The sequence below is a fragment of the Marmota marmota genome, unplaced genomic scaffold (genome assembly GCF_001458135.2).
Source record: "Marmota marmota marmota unplaced genomic scaffold, marMar, whole genome shotgun sequence".
NCBI classification, from domain to species: domain Eukaryota; kingdom Metazoa; phylum Chordata; class Mammalia; order Rodentia; family Sciuridae; genus Marmota; species Marmota marmota.
The window spans coordinates 937711-957992 of NW_026000048.1; the positions used below are offsets into that span (position 1 = coordinate 937711).

General features: G+C 44.4%; 1 protein-coding gene across 1 annotated transcript in view; it reads right to left on the reverse strand.

The window, feature by feature from the left end:
* Dip2c (disco interacting protein 2 homolog C) overlaps nucleotides 1-20282 on the reverse strand; it is a 201761-nt gene that overhangs the window by 156283 nt on the left and 25196 nt on the right. The window contains exons 2-3 of the mRNA XM_048812597.1: nucleotides 16065-16136; nucleotides 4597-4707 (exon numbers count right to left, since the gene is read on the reverse strand). The gene's annotated coding sequence lies outside the window, so the exon portion shown is untranslated. The remainder of the gene's footprint in view (nucleotides 1-4596; nucleotides 4708-16064; nucleotides 16137-20282) is intronic.

A 20282-nucleotide genomic window follows, 5' to 3' on the forward strand; every position in this document is an offset into this window, starting at 1 on the left:
TTCAGGGGCGGGGGGTGGGGGGCAGAGACAACTAAGTAGCTTTTTAAAACAAAACTACCACTGCAGAATCTTTGGCTGTTAGAACAGGAACAGCACCATGTCCTGCAACATCTGCTTAAGTCCTCCACACACTCATGAAAGAGTAAGAATGAAAACTACTTGATCCTACGGACACCCTGAAAGGCCTCAAGAACCCTTGCCCCAGGGGTTCTGTACTTTGTTCAAGGCTCCCCACCTCAAAGAACTCGAGGGTCCCTCATGTGCCACTGCCAAGGAGAGCGACATGGAGACCACAGTGCCTAACCATTACGGAGGCAGCTACTGTCCATGTATGGGCAGGAAACGAGAAATTTTAAAATCTGAAGTAATCAAAACACAAGATTCTAGCCATATCAGGAAATACTATATATGCTGCCTTTCAGTTTTAATATTCCTCCTGTTCACAGCTGGTCTTGGTTACAATGGACACAAATGTATCTAAAGTCTTTTTCTTTAAGTTTTGCGATTACTAGGGGTAATGTATTAAATGTTGCTAGCAATTAAGCTTTAGACTTTGTAAAAAGTAATTTAGTGTCTAATATAAAGTGATATTTCTAGATGCCCAGTAAATGCCTATTGATTCATTAGCTTTCCAAATCATATTCAAGCTCTATTCAAAAACTTAAAAAGGAGAGAGGATCTATTATAAGAACTCGTACATGACAATGGAAGGTCATGGTTTAGAAATGAAATGGAATGATCATCTGGAGAGACTAAATTGAGGACTACATAGATGACTATAGTGACTGCTAATTAAATCAGATATCTAATAGATAACAGAACTGCTCCTTGGCTAACATAATTTGGTCAAGGCAACTGAAGTAGCTCTACTGCAAGGTAAGTGGCCAAAGCCTTCTAGAGAAGCTAAGTCTCCTGAAGAACCACAAACCTTTTCCTGGAGAATGACTTAAACATCCCAAGATGGCTTGAAAAAAAAATAAACCAGAAACTTGTGAAATGTGTACACTGGCGATAGACTAAAATAAACTCCTCTATCACACTTATTTTTAAGATCTACTTATGAGCCTATACTTCATCAGAGTAGATTAAGGTATGTCAGTAAATGAAGAAAACTCAACTATATTTAGGGCAGATTCCATGAGAGGGGCAGAGACTTGGTGGTGGTGGTGGAGGAAGAAAATCAGAGCCCCAAGAGTCACAAGCCCCTGGAAAGCTTGCATAGATGCGGCCATTCCGCATGCAAGTCTATCATTATCAAAAAGTGAAGAGAATTATTCTTAAAAACTGGATTAATATATGGTATAAAGCATTTTCCACTGTCTTAGAACACTTCAAGGAATGTCTGATTTTTCAAAGACTCCTCGATGTAAGTGACTAGCTAAGGCAAAGTCCATCATCTTTCAATGACCAATAGGAGTTAACTTCTAAAGAGACACATGGGTTCTGAACAGACAACATCTGGGCAGGCGTTTGAGACATCTACACGTTATCCTTGATTGCCGTCCTCACTCTCCAAAAGGTTAAAACTCAGCTTTTAGGTCCAACTGCTCCTGGGTTATCCCTTACCCAAGATACTTGAGCCAGAAGTGTTCCCAATTTAAATTTTTCTAGACTTGGGGTATGTGCGTACATGAGATATCTTGAGGACAGACTCCAAAGTCTAAATAAAATCATTTGTTTCTCATGTACTTTATGTTTATAGCTGGAAAGTAATTTTTATGTAATATTTTTAGTGTATTTATGTTTTGAATTAACATCATATGAGGTCAGGTGTGAAGTTTTTCCATTTGCGGCATCATGTTGGTACCCAAGAAGTTTCAGATTTAAGTGTTTCAGAATTTTGGATTAGGGATACTCAACCTGCCTCTTCTAAATACCTCAAATCTCACTAGTTCTGACCTATCTCCTAAACTTGTATCAAGCCCACGCATTCAGGGTGTTTCAGTCTCTTCTGCCTCTACTTCAATAACATTGTGGAGCATGGATTAATCTTCAAACTAAATTTGCTCCCATTGTACCTTTACCTCAAATCTCCAACTGGTATCCCATTATCTTCTGTATCAAGTCCAAATTCCCAAAGCATAGGACACAAAATACTGTGTAATCCGCTCCTCCTAATTTCTTGCTCTTTCCAAATGAGTTATGTTTTCTCATTAACCTTCCTTCCAAAAACAGAAGCCAGGCTCTGTTACAGGTGCTTAGTATATATGAATTTAAAAAAATAAAGAACACTGCCTTTGCAGATCTTACATTCTTATTGGAGAACTAGATGATAAATGGATGACTGACAGTTGATGGATGAATGATAGTAAATAAGGAGAAGGATGATCAATAGGTTATAGGTGGGTAGATGATATAGACAGATAAATAGTCATCTACTTGTCAATCATCCATCTAATAGATACACAGAATGTCATACAGATTACTGCAATGGAGACAATCAGGGCAGGGAAGGGATAGGGACTGTGTAAGAGGTGGCATGTTTTATAAATGTTGGATAAAGAATGCCTCATCAAAAATAACAATATTTGAGAAAAGACCTGATGAAGGCCAAGACACACCAACTTGTCTTATGAGGGAAGACCTTTCCAGGGAGGGGGAACAGCCAGTGTAAAGGACACTTCGCCTTGTCCATCATGCTGCTAGTAACACTTGTTCCACTGCACCTGCGACTAGTCATCCTTAGGCTCCTTGGTCTGTGCACTTTGGGGACTGTGTGTTAGTTTTCTCTGCAGCTCTTTATCTCCTAGCACCACACCTGGCACAGAGCAGACCTCTGTACCAAGAGTGCCTCCTCAAGCCTCTCCTGGGACAACCAGGAATTGGAGTTCCAATCCTTGGAGTTCCAGGTACCTGTCCCGGCCACTAGAGGGGTCTAAGCTCATCTTTGAACTTAGTCCTGGAGCCAAAGGAGGGCCAACAGCAGCACCTGAGGGTAAGGGTGAGCACTCAAGACCAACAAATCCACCCAGTGTGCAGGGCTGATCTCAGTGACCAGTCAGAGACAAGAGACAGGAATAAAAATGTTGGGACAAAGTTTGGAATCCTGGGTTAGCTGGCATCTGGAGTGACATCCACCTCATTAGATGCCTCACCCCTCAAAAGGGGAGAAGCTTGAAGCTCTCATGCCCCAGGCTGTGTTTCTAATTGGAAAAGACTAACACTAATTGCAGCATTTGTTCAAGGCTATTTCCCCACCTCACAATGCTACTAATGAAAAATTAACAGTGATTTTATCATAGGGCACCAAGGGGGCTGGACCAGATGGGTGGCTTCCTTTCTGAAGGGCTGTGCCCACAGCATCCCTCTGAGCTGATGAAGTCAGCTCCTCAAGCTGTCTCCATCTCAATCATTGTGGCCTCCCTGAACTTGGGTTTCTCCTCTATGAAATGAAGCAAGAGTGGTTTCTAGACACCTGTCCACATGCATGTCTGTGTGTATGCAGATAAAACACCAGCATGGTGAGCAGTCGGGGTAGTTCACGGAAGCCCTTTACATGCATGCCCGCCTCTTCCTCCCTATTACTTGAGTGGGTCCTGACACACCTAAATGGTAAGATCTCAGTGTCAATACACATGGGGCAGTAAAATAGCCCTAAAAGAAGTTTTGGCATAAAATCCCCCCTTCATTCTCAGCCCCGCACATCGTCCCTGACCTCAGAGTCTCAAGAATTGCTGAGGGGTCAGGAAGAACAGTGCGAGGCAGGGAGCAGCACGTCCTGCAGCTTCAAACGCCCATTCTTCTTGTTTGCACAGGGGCTGCCTGCAGGTTCCAAAAGGCCTGCTTTTCCCCTCTGCCCTTCCTGTGGGAACTAGAGCCAGCAAACCAGGAAGAGAGCGCTGAGGCCTCATAAGCCTCCATTGAGCACCACTCTGGGGCCGCACAGGACCCACCCAACCACTGTGTGGACTGAGTCACTTCACTGTTCTCGGTGGCAATGTCCACCTGTGCCACATGAAACAGTAGCTTCATCACCGGCTTCTTATGAGACTAACCACCTGCCTGCAAAAAGCTATTTGAAAAATTTAAAGTGATACGTAAATGTCGTAGGTCTGGTCACCACCAGTCAATTACAAGGACTTGAAACTCACGTTGCAGGAACAATGACAAAACTTACAAGTAGTTCTCTTATAAAAGTTATAGTTAGGTAAACAGGAAAAACCAATTTTAATTTGCATGTTAGGTGAAAATCTCTCAAAAGTAAACATCAAGGTTGGGGCTCAGCAGTAGAGTGCTCACCTAGCATGTGCTAGGCCCTGGGATTGATCTTCAGCACCATATAAAAATAAAGGTATTGTGTTCAGTTACAACAAAAATAATTTTTTTTTTTTTAGAAGTTAAATGTATTTATCACAGTCTAAGTTTCTTCTTGTTCAACTAACAAAAAAATTAAACCCACCCTGCCCAGACATGGCCTGCAGTAGGACTGAATTACCAAGACAGCATTCTGACAAGATGGGACTGAGTACAGAGAGACAAAAATCAGGGCAGGTCCATATTTCTTGAACCTGTGCCTCATAGATGAGAGTGTGCACCTGCTCATCCACAGTGACAGATCAGAGTACCATTAGTCTCCTGCCCCATGCAGTGTCTTACCTGACCGGTAGCGCTCATCTCGTGACCCTGAGGACCTTCGGCGGTGGTATCGAGAGGCAGAGGAAGGAGTGACAGGAGCCCGGCGCTCTTGAGGCAAAGCTTGATCCACCCCTGGATTTAAGGGAAAACAGCAAAGTGAGGCTGGGGCTGTGCTCAGCAGCTGCAGGCAGCAGATGCCATGGAGCCAATCCCTTGGTGGAATAAACCCAGGCTTCGCCATGCACACAGCGCAGCTGGAGCGGCCCATGGACCAGGTGGGGGTGGGTGTTCATCACAGCGGATGAGCAGCAGGTGAGCATCCTGGGCTGTGGCAGGGGCAAGTGCTCCCAAACGCAGAAGGCCAGCCCTGCCCAGACACCCAGCCTTGAGGAATGCCAGCCAGTGCCCCTTCAGTCACCCCACTACATCATGGGAAGAACAACGAAGTCCAAGACAGAAAAGGTTTTGTTTTGTTTTGTTTTGGTAGTATAAAAATCATAAATCTCAGAAAAATATCCAAAGTCACATTTTATCATTAATGTTCACCTTTAAATAAATCTTTCAAGGGGCTGGAGATGTAGCTGAGCAGCAGAGCAATTGTCTGAGACCCTGGGTGCAACTGTTAATATCAAAAAAGAATCTTACAGGATTTCTTTAAACAACGCTATTCAGGTAACTAGAAGGTACCTACAGGTAGCAAACAGCTTTTTTCACTCCAAAGTAATCACTCTCTGGAAACTTCACACTTTGGAAACTTCATTTGATACTAGGGGTTTTAACAAGATATATTCAAGTACAGTTGTGATGAATTACCAAGAATATCACTTTCATCAGATAACGACGATTCAAAAGATACTGGTCAAAAATCTGACCCAAATCTGCCAATCACAGTTCTACTGTGATAACCTAACAGAAGCAAGGAATAATCCAGATAAAAACTAAGTTGTGTGAGAAAAACTTAAATCATTACAGTTCAAGAATAAGACTTCCTACACTGAGCAGGAATTGCCAATTGTTGCTTCTTCAGAGATAGAGCAATAACACTTGAAAAGAACTCAGGCACTGAATCGTTAAAAAAAAAAAAAAGTTTAGACCCCAATTTCCAGTGACAGGCTCCCACAAAATTTAACTGTCGATTCTGTGGATTAACATTTCTTACTCCGGTGATTTCCATGCCATTTTTCCTAGCATGTTTTTAGGTCCCCTGTGATAGGTCAACTATGTCAGAATCATGAAAACAGCAGTTCCTGCTCTAACGCCACTTGTTAGGCTCTATAAGCTTTAATTAGCAAGCACATCAAGTCATTCACAGTCTGCAGTGACCGAACATTTCAGTTATTGTCTTCAAATGATCTTTTTAAAGCAGACTTTTAAAACATTTTTTTAAAAAATAAAACAGGTGAAGTTTAAGAAATCAGAGTCCTGTCTGAAGACGCGTTGCTTGGTATTTACACTGATTCATACATATGGATTATAATTCTCAAGATTATATACAGACTGAAAACCACAAGGTTGGATGTTAGGAATATTTTGTGTGGTTATAGTATTTGTACCTTTTTGTTGTCTCGTCCTCCAACACATCCTATCTACTGCTGGTCCTTTAAAAGCACTCCCCACACCCCGGCCCCATCAGATGCTTACAACCTGGCGATGGCTTTTCAGCTCGGTGTTCCCGGGAGAGCCCTCCTGGAGCCCCTCCGCTCTACCTTTGGTCATGCAGGTGTGCCTTCATCCTGGACTTGTGTTATTGTGTTGGTCATTCGTTCCTTATGTGTCTTCTCACCTCTCCCTCATATTTTAAAGGGGCACCTCGAGTAGCTTCTGCAGAAGGGATGAAAGACACATGGAGGCCCTACACGTGCCCAGTGTGCACCTCTCTACCTTCACGTGATCGGGTCGGTTGCTCAGATGTGGAATTCTAGGCAAGAGTTACTTTAGTTCATCGCCTTTTGTTGCCATCATTGTTGAAAAACCAAAAGGCCACCCACTCCTGTGCTATAATCCCCACTTGGACCTCTTTGTCGACTTCTCTAATCTCCCCTCTCCTCCCACTGAAGGGGCTAGATGACAGCCGTTCTTCCTCATGGCTGGGCAAATCTTCCACTAGGCTACTTTATTTGCCTGAAGAGACCCACCATCTGGCTAGTGAGTGAACACAGGCACGGGCACCACCACAGACATCCCTAAACCGAGGATGGTTTAGATGAGGATTGGTTTCAATGCCAAGAACAAACGTCTCCAGGTGGTGTGGGCAGAGGTGGTCCCCGTGTACTAGGGGCCATCTCTTCTCCCAGCTCCAGGCAACATGGTACCTAGGGTTTCCAAAAGAATCCTTGTCTACTGGCTTTCTCCAGTTTGCCGAATGAGATGCCACTAACTATGCATTACAACCGTTGGCCATTGTGGCTCCCATTCTCCTATCCTATGGACTTAGGCTTCATCTGTTTGCAGACACGTATCTCAGTGCAGCTTGGGAGGAAGCAGAGGCAAGTGCAACACTCCAACTGCTGGGTTTGAGATGCACCAATCACCAGTTTTTGGGTTTTGTTTTTTAATGTGTAACTTTCAGTCTCAGTAACTCAAACATACCTTCTGGAATTACTCTCACCTCCCCAGCTTACCAGAACGTGCAGTATAGAGTTGTGGGCCACTGTTGGGCTCATTCATGGACCTTATGAAGCTGTCCTCAAACACACTTTTGTATGTAAGTGTTAGGAATACTAAGCTTCATAGGCTGAAATGTAGCATTTACAACAGCTTTTTTTAAAAAAGGGTGGATAAAACTAAATTTAACAGTTACAACAGGTTGCCAGCAACGACAGTGAAACAAACTAGAATATTAGTTCTATTAACTTTAATCTGAGCTTATTCCCAATGAGATTTGAGGTGGCTTAGAAGTATGCTCTGAGGGCTGGGGATATAGTTCAGCTGGCAGAGTGCTTGCCTCACATGCACAAGGCCCTGGGTTCAATCCCCAGCACCACAAAAATATTTTAAAAAAAGTATGCTCTCACAAGAGGAGGCCACCAGCTACAATGTGCTCACTGTGAGAATCCAACCTATGACCACAGAAGGGTCCAGGGTAAGGCAAGGTCATTCTCCTTGTCCGTTCACTAATGGGAACTGAGCAAGCACTGCTGCTGGAACAGATGTCTCCAAACAGCATGAATAATTCACAGAAGAGCCCAGTGTGCACCTGGCATGGGCCTGGCACTCCCAGCTATGTCCAGCTTTAACCAGGTTCACACACTGCTCAAGAGAGCCACAGAGAAGCCTCAACAGCCAGTGTGATCAAGGGCATAAGAGGCCTATTTGGTCCCTGGGAAGGAAGTCGTCCTGAGGACCCTGGGGTTACTGTCCCAATAGATCCAGGTAGGAGGACAAAAAGAGTTATTTCTGCTTAGGGAAAAGCACCACGGGGTCAACAGAGGTATCAAGGTATCTCCCACAGGTATCAGGCATTCTTACTTCAGTGTGCCCAACACCAAATCACCTCCACATCCTAAGAGTGTCAGGGAGAGACCCTGAGCTCTGGATCCTGTCCCTGTGTGTGACCTCAGCAAGTTCCTCCTCCTTTCCAAGGCTGTCTCCCATCTTTACACAGAAATAGTAATGGATAACACTCGTAGCACCAGTTTAAGACTCAATCCCTTTAGGTTCTTAGTGTAAAAGCCACGAGTTAGGAACCCTTAGTTGCCATTTTACTGAGAAAAAAAAAACACAGGCACAGAAGCAAGGTGTGAACTCTGGCAGCGTACACCAGTCAGTCACAATTGCCTTTCCTTTGTGACTGGAGTCTCGCCTGGGTGCTCCCAGATGCCGTTGTCTGAGCACAAGTTGCTCTGGATGCCCTGGTCCCCAGACAGAAGGAATGCCCTGGAGCTGTGCTGCACTGGGTGCTGGGCTCCAGGTGCCACCCCCAGCACCAGAGTGGGTGTTCACGCTCCTCCAGCCACACCTTGAAGCCCTGGGAAGGCACATGTGAGTATTTCCTTAACACTGTGTGAAAGAGACAACACGATGATCCTGTTGGCCCTAATGTCAGGGGACCAGTGGGACAACCATCAGTCTAAAATGATGCCTGAGGCTGGGGATGTGGCTCAAGCGGTAGCTAGCTCGCCTGGCATGTGTGCGGCTGGGGTTCGATCCTCAGCACCACATACAAAGAAAGATGTTGTGTCCGCCAAAAAATAAAAAATAAATATTAAAAATTGTCCAAAAAAATGTTTAAAAAAATAAAATGATGCCCGAGATCAGAAGACCACAGGGCAGTACAGGTGACCCTGGATTATGCTGGATGTTACATGTATTACAGGGGGTAGGGGATCAGAAATTCTAAATTTGGACAGTAAGACTAAAATCTTTGCCGCAGTCTGGCTGGGCACAAAATCACGAGCCACTCACAGCCTTGTAGATTCAAACAGCAATTCTTTATTCCCGAACTCACACCGGCACTCTACACGCACGTTCTGGGGGCAATCCACCAGCACTCTACATCCCAAATACTCTCTCAATCCAGCGAGAACTCAATGGCAACTCAAGGAGCAGGCAGGTGCCTGAGGCAGCAGGATACACCCTATTCCCAGCAGGAATCACCTTAAACCTGGAAGGCTCTAAACCCGGATTGCCCTAAACCCCGATCCGCCCTGGTCCTTGAGCAGGGTCACCTTACTCAAACTTCATGCAATGTCACTGCAAATGACCTGGGCCCAAGGCAAGCCCATTTCCACAATGGAGAGTTCTTCCTCTAAGCAACATGGGGTAGGCTGACAAGGAAATTGCCATGTGTCGTACCTACTTAGCTATGGCTCTCAGCAAATCTTGGTTTTTAATGTATATTTAAGTGAAATCATGAAAGTTGCATGGAGAAACCCTTTAAAAATCAACACAGGATTTAGGATAAGACAATCTGGATCCAAATTCTGGTCTTACTCTACTTGCCTAAGCTTGGGCAAGTCTCTGTGCCTCTAAGCCATACAGTCCGTGCATGCTGAAGGGAGGGTGCAGACATATCATCTGGGAGGGACAGTCAGCTCCTGAGGCCCCCCAGGGGCTCCTGTCTCTTCCCCAGCACTGAGAGCAAGCCTGGGTTCAGGGGGCAGGGGGGGAGGATCCTCTGAGCTCCATGGAAGCACAACACAAGCTGCTATGCACATGAAACCCCCTTTAGATGATTTTCAAAATTGCTGCAGATTTTTCTATAGCTCATGTCTGCCCAGAAACGGTTTCTGAATAGAATCCCTTCTCTTCTAGCACCTAACTATACTTCCTGGTTCACATCACAGCACTTATTTCTACAATAAGTTCTGTCAAGGAATTTGCCAGAAAGTAGTAATTGCCATACACATGGGTAATAAATTTACTACTTCTGCGTTGACGTGGATGAGAACACCATAAACAAGAGTGGAATCTCATCCTAAGCAGTGTCTATACAAACCACAGAAACCCAGTTCTTACACCGTTACTGTTACTGTTACTTTTGTCTTGTACAGACATAGGTCTTCGCCATAAAACTAAGTCTGGTTAATAATCATTTTCCTAATATTTTAACTTATTGGGAACTCATGAATTGGGATAATGGGAAAGATTTAAAACTTTTGGTAGTTTGACATTGTGTCCAACTCCACCACCCTGGCCTTTGATCTATGCTCAGGTAAGCTCAGCTCATCACCAGGATTCTGCACAGGCCTCAGTTTTGTTTTTCCTTCCCCCAAACCCCTACCAGACAGTTGAGGTTGGCACCATCCTCATGGTTAGGTGGACAAACCTAATGGGGTTCCAACTCCAGAAACATGGCATGACACTGGGCTTGGCTGTGATCCCTCTAAGCTACTCAGAGCTATGACAAGGAACCCAATTCATTCAATGCCACAAACACCAGAAAATTCACCTGATCAGACCACCAGCTGTGTGAGACAGGACAGGTCTTAGACAACGGACAATGGCAAACTGCAAGACTGATCCTAAGGACAGCTAGCCCAGAACACGGGTGACCTACCCTCAGCTGATGCAAGTTCATCTCCTCTACCCTTCAAGCTGGAAAGAACCCATGCTAAGCTGGAAGGGCAACACCAACTTGACTCATATTCCCCTGTGTGGGATTATCCTTGTACCTCCATCATCCCCATCTACCATGGGCCCAGGCACAGCTGGACCCTTCAGGGGAGGAATTTGGCACAGGTTAGGAAGAAGTCACTTGGCCCAGCAGACATGGATTCTGTGCCTAGGGAAAAGACGCATCTCAGAAACACAGTGGAATTCTTGAGGGAGGATGAAAATACCAAGCCAATTGCTTGACACTCAGTACCTGCCACTGGGCAAGCACAGCAGCCATCTAGTGAAGAACCAGAACAGACCAACGACAGGACAGGCTCAGGCAGCTCTATTTTCTAGCGAGAATAAACAGCATTTTTTTTTTTTTTTTACTTTTTATGTGACCAAAGCACAAAATCCACAAGTGCCAAACACTGCTAACTGTGGGAAACTTCCTCCCTCACTACCCAGCCAGAGAAGCAGCAACTGCATTTCAAACAGCTTCCTCCTATTGGCCTAGGAGAAGGGGTCAAGGTGAGCTGCTGCAGTTACAGAACTCCCAAAGAGCAGCTTATCCTCAGAGCCCCAAACACAAGGGTTCTCAAGTCAGTTTTGAAAATATTGGCAAAATACAATTCATCTACTTAGGAAGTGCTAAAGTCCAAAATCATGTTATCCTTTGACAGTCCTGTTGCTGATTAGCACTCAGGTTAACATTTTCATTTAAGCTTCTCCGTATCCAAAATAAAACTACAACTGTCATCACAGATGATATCTGAAGCAGGGGGTTTAAGGTGCTACACATCTGAGTGCTGAACCCTGGGGCACTGACCTCAGCTGGACCAATCTCTGAATGTCTTCTTGTAAAGTGCAAAGAAACACTGCCAGGCTTGCCATCTGTGTCCTACATGACATGGTGCAATGGGCAGAGCTGCTACCTGAAGAGTCTGGAGAAACCAGCTGCTGCCCCACTGTCCTCCAACCACATGCAAATTACATGACTGGCCGGCAGGCACCTGCCAGCTGGCAAGGGAATTAGACAGCATCTGTGGCCATCCCATTCACCCAATACTTGTTGAACGTTGACTGTGGAGGGAAGTAGGGGCCCTTGAGTAGTTTATATCCTATTGCAGTAGGGGTGAGGGCAAATATCCACCTTTCAGTAAGAACTATTCAACTACAATTTGGGGGAGTATTTCAAAAGTAGGATGTTGAGAAGACTAGGATCTGCGATCAGCCTGACAGGAGGGACCAGGAGAACAATCCTTGAGAAAGCGACATGTGAGTTGAGCATTCAACCACACCTGGGTGCAGGCAAAGGGCACAAGCATACACAGAATTCCTAACATGGGGTGCAGTGTGGTCATCTGGGGAAGATGCTGCAGAAGCTGAGAAAATACAGGGCGGCAGGAGGCACAACACAGTGACCAATACAGTGTAACCAAGTTCCAAGGAGGGCTATCTGGGGTCTCCAGGATAAACATACGAACTCAGACTACAACACACAGCACCTGCTGAGGGAGGCTGAAAGGAAAACAGCAGCAAGACAACGAATGACTGGCTCATAGTAGCCAAATGTACCAAGACCTCAAGCTCCCTTTTTCTATACCTAAGCAAGAAGCCACCTGTTGAAGAGTCATCAGGCTCAGCTTGGTGAAGTACCCTGGATGCAGGTAAATGGCTCCATGCTGAGACGCATTTCACGGACAGCCATGCAATGAATGCCACCAAGCTGACACACCAAGAGAAAGGAGGACTGCATTTGGGCAAGGAAAGCTTACTATCATGGTAACACTTAAATCTTACTACTTTCCATCACCATGATGGGTGTCCTTAAAAGCAGTGAGGACTCATTATACATGTCAACACTATGTTACCAAGACATCCTGAAGGCTGCTAGATGCTGGATTCCATTTTCTATCTTTACAAGTTTAATTACATGTAGAGATTGATAAAAGATGATTTTGAAGACACTGCAGTGACAAACTCCAACAGGGCAAGCACCAAATGGGCGAATTTCCCCAAGTAGTATCTTAGAAATGATTTTCAAACTCTTTTCCTTGATGACACAATTCTATTTCTTTATGGCTTCCGTCACACATCGATATCTAGGTCTGCACTCGGTCTTTCACTCACCCAAGACAGTCATTTCCAGCACCTGTGTCTCCAACATCATTTAGACCCATACCCTGAGCAGCAGCAGGAAACACAGAAGGCAATGCTGCATCTGGAACTGTCTCCCTGGAAGGAGATCACTGCTTGGCAGTGCCTAGCTCTAGCCCTCCATTTTGGGGGAATGCCGTTATAGTTCATAATTATATGTCCCAAATGACATCTTAAGAAATATTCCTGAAATGCTTTTTTAAAGAAATTGTAATATTTTCTTTGGTAAGTAGAAATGGCGGGGGGGGGGGGGCCTAGGATTGATAGCTCAGTGGTAGAGTGCTTGCCTAGCACATGTGAGGCACTGGGTTTGATCCTCAGCACCACATAAAGGTATAAGAAGGGGTATTAAAACAGAGGTTCTTATAGGAGGTATACAGATGCTTAGGAGTAACTGAAACAAGGTATTTTTCATACAGATCCTATACAGAAACAATTATTTCCCCAATAGGGCCAAAGAATTCTCTGCTTTAGAAACATCAGTTTTACTTACTGCTTCCCAGGAAATAAAGTCCTGGAGGAGGAATAATTGCTCACCCAAGGGCAACCTTCTCTAAAGCAGTAAATACTCCAGAGTAGCTGGGATCCAAGCCTCTGTCCTGAGACAGGACATCTGAGCTGAACTGGGCAGGGCTGGACAGAGGGCTTCTCTTTGTGAATGGAAGTGAAAGGCCAGAGCTCAACACCAAGTTCTATTTTTACTACATTTTAATCAGATGTTTTGAAATGGACCTCACAGCTAACATCCAGGGTAGTCTACTCATCAATCCTGCATCTGTCCCCCAGGAGAACTGAAGGGTCAGCAAGGTCACTGGGAGGTCAAGCCAAAGCCAAGACAGCTGGGATGTCCACATTTGAGATTATGGAGGCCACCTGAGATAGTGATGTCAGTCTCCTTACTATCTGTGTATGTTCAAGCAATCCACTGAAGTATAACCCAGAACCTCAATCTAAAACTTCAACCTACCAACACTTTACCTATTAAAAGGGCTGGGGCTCAGCAGAACAGTGCTCGCCTAGCATGTTCGAGGTGCTGGGCTGGATCCTCACCATTACATAAAATAAAATAAAGGTATTGTGTCCAACTATAACTTAAAAAGAATTTTTTTTTAAAGTGCATTTAAGTCAACTTAGGCCTCAAGAACTTCTTATACACAAAGTACCAAAATTATTGACCTTTTGGGGGATCCTTACCTCCAAGAACACTCAGATTTACTGTTTTTTCTATTTAAAAAACCTGTGATTTTGCTCTTTGGAGATAGGAATATGGTAGTTACAGATCCCAAAGTCACTGCCTTGGAGCACTTCTTGGAGTCCAAGGTTTCCTCATTCTTCCCTGGATTTTGGGCTATGAGACAAAAGCTAGAAGGCCAACATTTTCAAGCATTTCCTAATTTGTCATGCATCCTCCCTGAGTGCTGCGTACAAGGTGCGGGTGCTCCGCTGAGGCCCAGGGCTGCAGATGGGGGCACTCTGCTTGAGTAGAAAAATCAAACAGCCCCGAGGGGCGCTCGGGGCCTGGAGCCCCGTGGCCCAGCAGCAGGGCAGGAGCGCCCTGGGCCTGTCCTACACCGGGGCGCAGGCGTGGGGCCCTGGACCCTTCCACGCGCCCCTGCGCTGGGGTTTCTGCCCTCAGCATCGCAGCGCTCACCGAAACGAAAGTAAAACAGAGGCCGGTTCCCCGCGGCGCTGGCCGCCCGCTCCCGGGCGGCGGCTTCTCGGACGTCGCACACGCCGATGTGCGCGGGGCGGAACGTTCTCCTCGTGGCGCCTTCACTGTGCTGCAGTCTACACCGAACCACGGCAGCTCCATTCGCTGCTGTAACAAGTTGAAAAAAAACTAATTAATTCAGACTTTAGTTTTTTTTAAATTTGTTACAGCGCTGAGCAGAGCTGCCGACCCCATGCAGAACAGCACACAGACCACCAAGGGGACCGCCAGGCGCGGGCGCCCCAGCACCTGCCAGGCTCCAGAACCGTCCTCTGGCAAAGCGAGGAACTGCTTCTGTTTCACTTTTGTTTGGAAGGACAAAGCAGCAAAATCCAGCTGTGTCCAAAGCCCTCAGTTGGCCCACCAGCCTTCCTCCGGTAGGACAAGATACCCACGAAAGTGGCGTGGCCTTTAAGAGCCATCCTCAAGGAGTCCTAAGGAGGAAAGGGGAAAAACTCCACGACACCAACTCTCTCCCCATGCTTTCGCCCAGGGGCTCCAGCCATCTACAGGCTTCTCCCAGATTAAAATAATAATAATAATACTCCTTTACTTCCTGAACCAGACCACAGAAAACCCAATCCTTCAGCTAATGCTGCACAACCAGGCTGCTTCTCCATCCACTTCCTCAAAAATCAAAGAGAACAGTTTCAAAACAAAACTCCAAGCACAGCAGAAACTCAACACACAAGTTCCCTTAAACATAAGGCTTCTGGAACTCTCCTTACCATGCTAACTCCACCACTCCAGGCAGAGCCAGCAGAGAACAGCCCTGGGGTCCATTCAAGTGTGGACATGGGTATTCTTAGACTTCTTAAAATTGTTTCCATGGTATAAACTGAACAGTTTTCACCTTTAAAACGCATGCTCTCATCCTTTTTCCTTGAGGGAAAAGAATTGCTTGCATTAGCTCTCAGTCATTTCCTAAAGCCCAGTGAATACCCAGGGATCTCACAATGAACTGAAGTTACACAGAACTGAGGTGTTCACACTCCATCCTAGCACCATTTCCTTCTACCTCCAACTTCCACAAGCCAGCTCAAATGCAAAGAGGTTCTCAGATCCACACACTTAAAAATGCCAGAAGGCAACAGACTTGGTAGTCTTTAAGAAGCAGTAACACAGTTTACAACCTATCTCAAAACACAAGCAACCTTAATTTCATAATTCTAGGCAGGATATAATTTCCTAGATTCCTCATCTAATGATATCCACAAAAATCCTGTATTAATTTAAACAATCAATAGCAATAATTAACTCATAAACCAAAATCATTGTTAAAACACTAATGCTCTTACATTTTCACAATTACAGCATTTCAAAATAATGTATTATTGATCTCCATCTACAGAGGAAAGACCTATTAAATTTATTAGGCATACTTATAGAAAAACCCTACATGACTTCTATATCCATATGAGTAATTACACAAGGAGTTGGATGTGGCCAGTGCTCACATCAAATGAGCGACCTTCACACGCAGATTTGGAACTAAGGATGGATTTGCTTTTCATCTTGCATGTTGCGGTTAACTTTAAAAACTAAATGATGTATTTATGCTACTTGATGAAGGGTTACGTACTCGGAGGCTGAGGAAGGTAGGCGCCAATTAATTTTGACCTCTTCTTTTCATATCCCTTTTGTGTGATGTCACCTGCAAGAGAAGGAAAAAGAACAGTTTCAATGAATACAGTTGTTCATTTGTGAAGTCTAATATACCCACAGTTATAATCTCATTTGCCTTACAATTAGAATTTAAAAAAGGAAACTCTGATGTCATTCACCTTGACTTCTCCCCCTGCCCTTAAAAAAAAAAAAAAAGTAAAAAAAAAAAAAAAAAAATCACAGCTCTCCTGTTACATAAAACTCATTGGCTCAACACACACTTGCCACGGCTCCTCCTGGCTTGATTTCAGCTCCTAGAGTCCAGAATTAAATCTGCAATCTCATGCGCAACTGCCAGTGCAGAAGTCCACCCGATCTGCACAAACCCTCATGAACTCAATCAACAGTGGACAGCAACGGTCTAGGCTGGTAATAGCCAGCCGACACCATTGCTAATCACATCTCCCTCCACTAATAAGATTTATTTTTAATCAGGCGTGTAAGTCACAAGGACTTTAACTGCCACGGTATTTTTGAAAACTAAGTAGTATGAAAGGAAGCTTTAGATTAAACAAAGAATATGAGGCCTAACAAAATTCAGAATATACGAGAAAGGTGCAGATTGTTCAAATAATGCTCAAACGTTAAAGCTGAAGATTTGCATAAAGAAGACAGGGAGGTCAATACTGTGTTTAAATTTTTTCCAGGTGATAACCAACTAAGTATATGGAACAAAACCACCTTTGTAAACATGCGACGCTTTTTTTTTTTTAAGTTATAATCCCCAGTGCACACTGATTTTTGCCCTTCATTTTGGAATCTATTACATTTTTTCCTAATATTCTGATCAAACCATTCTTTAATGAGTAAAAACTTCAGATTTCAATAAAAACATGGCAAATAAATAGTTACTACAATGCCATGCACAGATGTAACTTTGCTCATTCTGGTGATGTATACCAAGTATAGGACATGGCCCTGTGCACCGGAGGACTAACTCATAGCTCACTGTACGTGTTCACCACATCCCCAGCAAAATGCAGAGCCAGTACTTAAACCTGAAACCGTAAAGAAACAGAAATGTGTGGAATATGCAATCCTTTGTTAAGCATTTACAATGCTGAATGTTATCTAGTCATTATGAAGGTACTTGTTCAAAAATTAATCAAGCCAGTTGTCACGTTTGTGGTGCACTGTACACTGCAGTCATTTCATCACTGAGACTGTCATTTGGGTTTGGAAGTGCCCCATTGAATCTTTAAAAGCGATATCCCAATCTCACCATCGCCTCATATGTATTTATATTCTCTGGAATATTTCTGTGAGTTATGAGTAAAACAAGGGACGGGAATGCTGTGTTAAGAGTAGTGGCGGTGGCGAGGTTTACTTTCCCACTTTACCCTGTTTCTCTCTGCAAGTGACTACACTTGTAACAACCACAGGAAGTGCAGGGGGTTAGGCTTTTAGAAACCTGACAAAAACAGTCTGAAGAAGAAATAAAGCCCCTGAAAACCACAGTTTCCATCAAGTCTCCATGGGAGTCCAGGCCCATCAATCACAAGGACCTGGTCCATGGGTGGCCAGCCCCACCCCTGGCTGCTCCAGTTCAACACCCTGGAGTGTAGAATGAAGAAATCTGACTTTCGGGGGATTGATTAGGGCAGGTTCTGGGTGCCAGAGGCTGCCCGCTCTTGCTCATAGGATGCTTTACCCTTAGATGGCAAAACAGTGCTCAGCCCCCTTGGGAAAACCCCGAGAAAGCAGCAGCCCTGAGCCTCTGCAGAAGCTGATCACTCACTGCGCTTCACCACCAGCTTTCCCCTAACCACTCTCTGAAAACAGAGCCACTGTTAGTTTTCATAATTGTGATGCTGGTTAATCCATTTCGTCTCCTGCCCAGTATTTAGAAACAACCAAGACCATGGATTGATTCCTCAGGTACAGGGAACACCCATAGAAAAATGAAGGACCCGGAATAGATAAGGAAACAAGGACCCGAGCTTTTGTCTCCTAGTTGCTTTGGGCAATTCCACGGTCGAGTCCAAGCCCTGGTAAGCCACAGTCTCACACTACATTTTGATGTGCACCTAAGCTTCAGCTCAAATTTCATTAATTCTTCAGTTGAACATTGAAGTAGAAAGGGATCCTCCTAAGTTTTAATACAGGCCAACTTCAAAGGAAACAAACTTTGAACTCTGCCTTACGTGGAATTAGGTCTTACTTTGGAAAGCTCGATTACTAAGAATTTAAGCCTAAGAAAAAGTAAGCACATTTCCCCTGCAGCCCAGGACTCCCTAGGAGATGCTCAAATGGGGCTAACCTGTGTCCTCGGTTTCCCCTCCCCAGACTCAGGCAGAAATCCCAGATTGAGAAAGGGCTAAACAAAAATATGATTGACATAGTATTTCATGTGGTTTGATCACTACATCGTGCCCACTGAGGGATCAGCATATAGAAGATTTCTAGACATTACGGAATCCCAGGGTACCTTCATCTCTCCACTTAGGAGCGGGTTAGGGGAGAGACTTCAGAATGACTTCCACATGCCATGCACTTTACCCAAATCAGTCTGCAAACTAAGTCACACAGGCCAAGTCCATGTTCTGGCCTGTCCCCTTGTGCTATGGCAGCAGAGTGCAGTACCTGCAAATGGGCTGGTATCAAGCTACAAAGCCCAAACTCCCTCTAGTTTGGTGCTTTACAGAAAAACCCCTGCCCCAAATGTCCTAAATAATGTTTTATCCCTTAAAATAGATTTTGCAGGTAGGAAACAAAGGCACAGTAGTACTTTTCTCTTGCCCAGGAATGCAAATGTTAGGCAAAAAATATGTAACTCCAAAACTCTTTTCCATTAAAACCTAGAATGTTCCACTCTAGGCAAAGCTGGTATATTTGGTGTTCAGAGACCAGATTCTGGTTTTCCTGGTGCTGCTCCTGCATGCTTGCCCTGGATATCCTGCCCAGTTCTGTTGAAGGCTAGGCGTTCTATGTAGGGGAAAGGGCAGAGAAGAAAACTCTTATTATTGAAAAGTGACAAATAATGGTAGAACCCTTGGATCTCCCCTGGGTTCAACCCACAGTACTATCAAAAAAAAAAAAGTAGTACCAAAAAAGTAGAGTTAGATGTCAGGTATCTAGCCAGATGATAGTACATAACAGATGACAAATACATGGCAATAGATAATGCATAATAGGTGATACATAATAAAGGATGGGTAGATAATAGGTGATTGACAAATAGGAAAGACAGGTAGGACGAATAGATGACTGCCTCAGTTAGAAGCTAGCTGGTTGACTTTACAAAGACATCTGCCTTCCAGACAGCTCCTTGGTTTCTGACCAGGGCTTGTGCAAGGTAACCAATGCCCTGTACACATTATGGAGATACAGTGAGCTTTGCAAGCACCTGGGCTCCTCTTAATTCTCCATCAGCTCAGGCTGATCTACCAGGGCTTCTCTTTCTCTCCTCTGCACAGCTGATCTGTGCCAAGTACAGTCTTCAGGATGAAGCTACATAAAGTAAAGGCACAAAAGCAACCAGAAGGGAGCACTTCACCTCAAGCTTTTCTGCAAGGCTTTGTTTCACATCTGTTATTCCACACAGCAAACCCTGAGGTTTAAGGGTCAATTGATGTTCTTTGTACCAGTGAAGCCCAAGGAACGTCACTCAAGGATATTTTCAGTGTCAATTTCAATCAATAGAAAAAGACTTTTCAGTTCTGAAAAAATTAGCTAATTCTAAATTCGTATTTCAAGACTTTTGCTCCTTCAAAAGCACTTGCTAATGTCAGAAAGACTTGAACCACAGAATCATTTGCTTGAATATTTTCCACAGCAAGTTCCAAACAGCATATTTTCTATGCTTCAATACTCAAGATACCCTTTTATTTAACTCCCTTCTCACAGTAGGAATAAGAAGGTACAACAGAAAAAGCCAGTGAAGAAGTTTCAACTTCAGGGATGGAAAAAAATAGAAGCTTTCTTATGAAGCACTGACTACTTCCCCAAACATGCTACTTATATTATTCTCTAAGAAGTTCCAGAAGGCCCCAAGTTTCAGCACAGACATTGAGATTTATGTTTGTTACAAAGAAGAGATTTATAGACAGGTCATAAACTGAAAATGAGTAAAGCAAAATCTTCAGTTTAAGGTTGAGTCACACGTGGGAAACACATCCTCCCCCCCCCCCCCCCC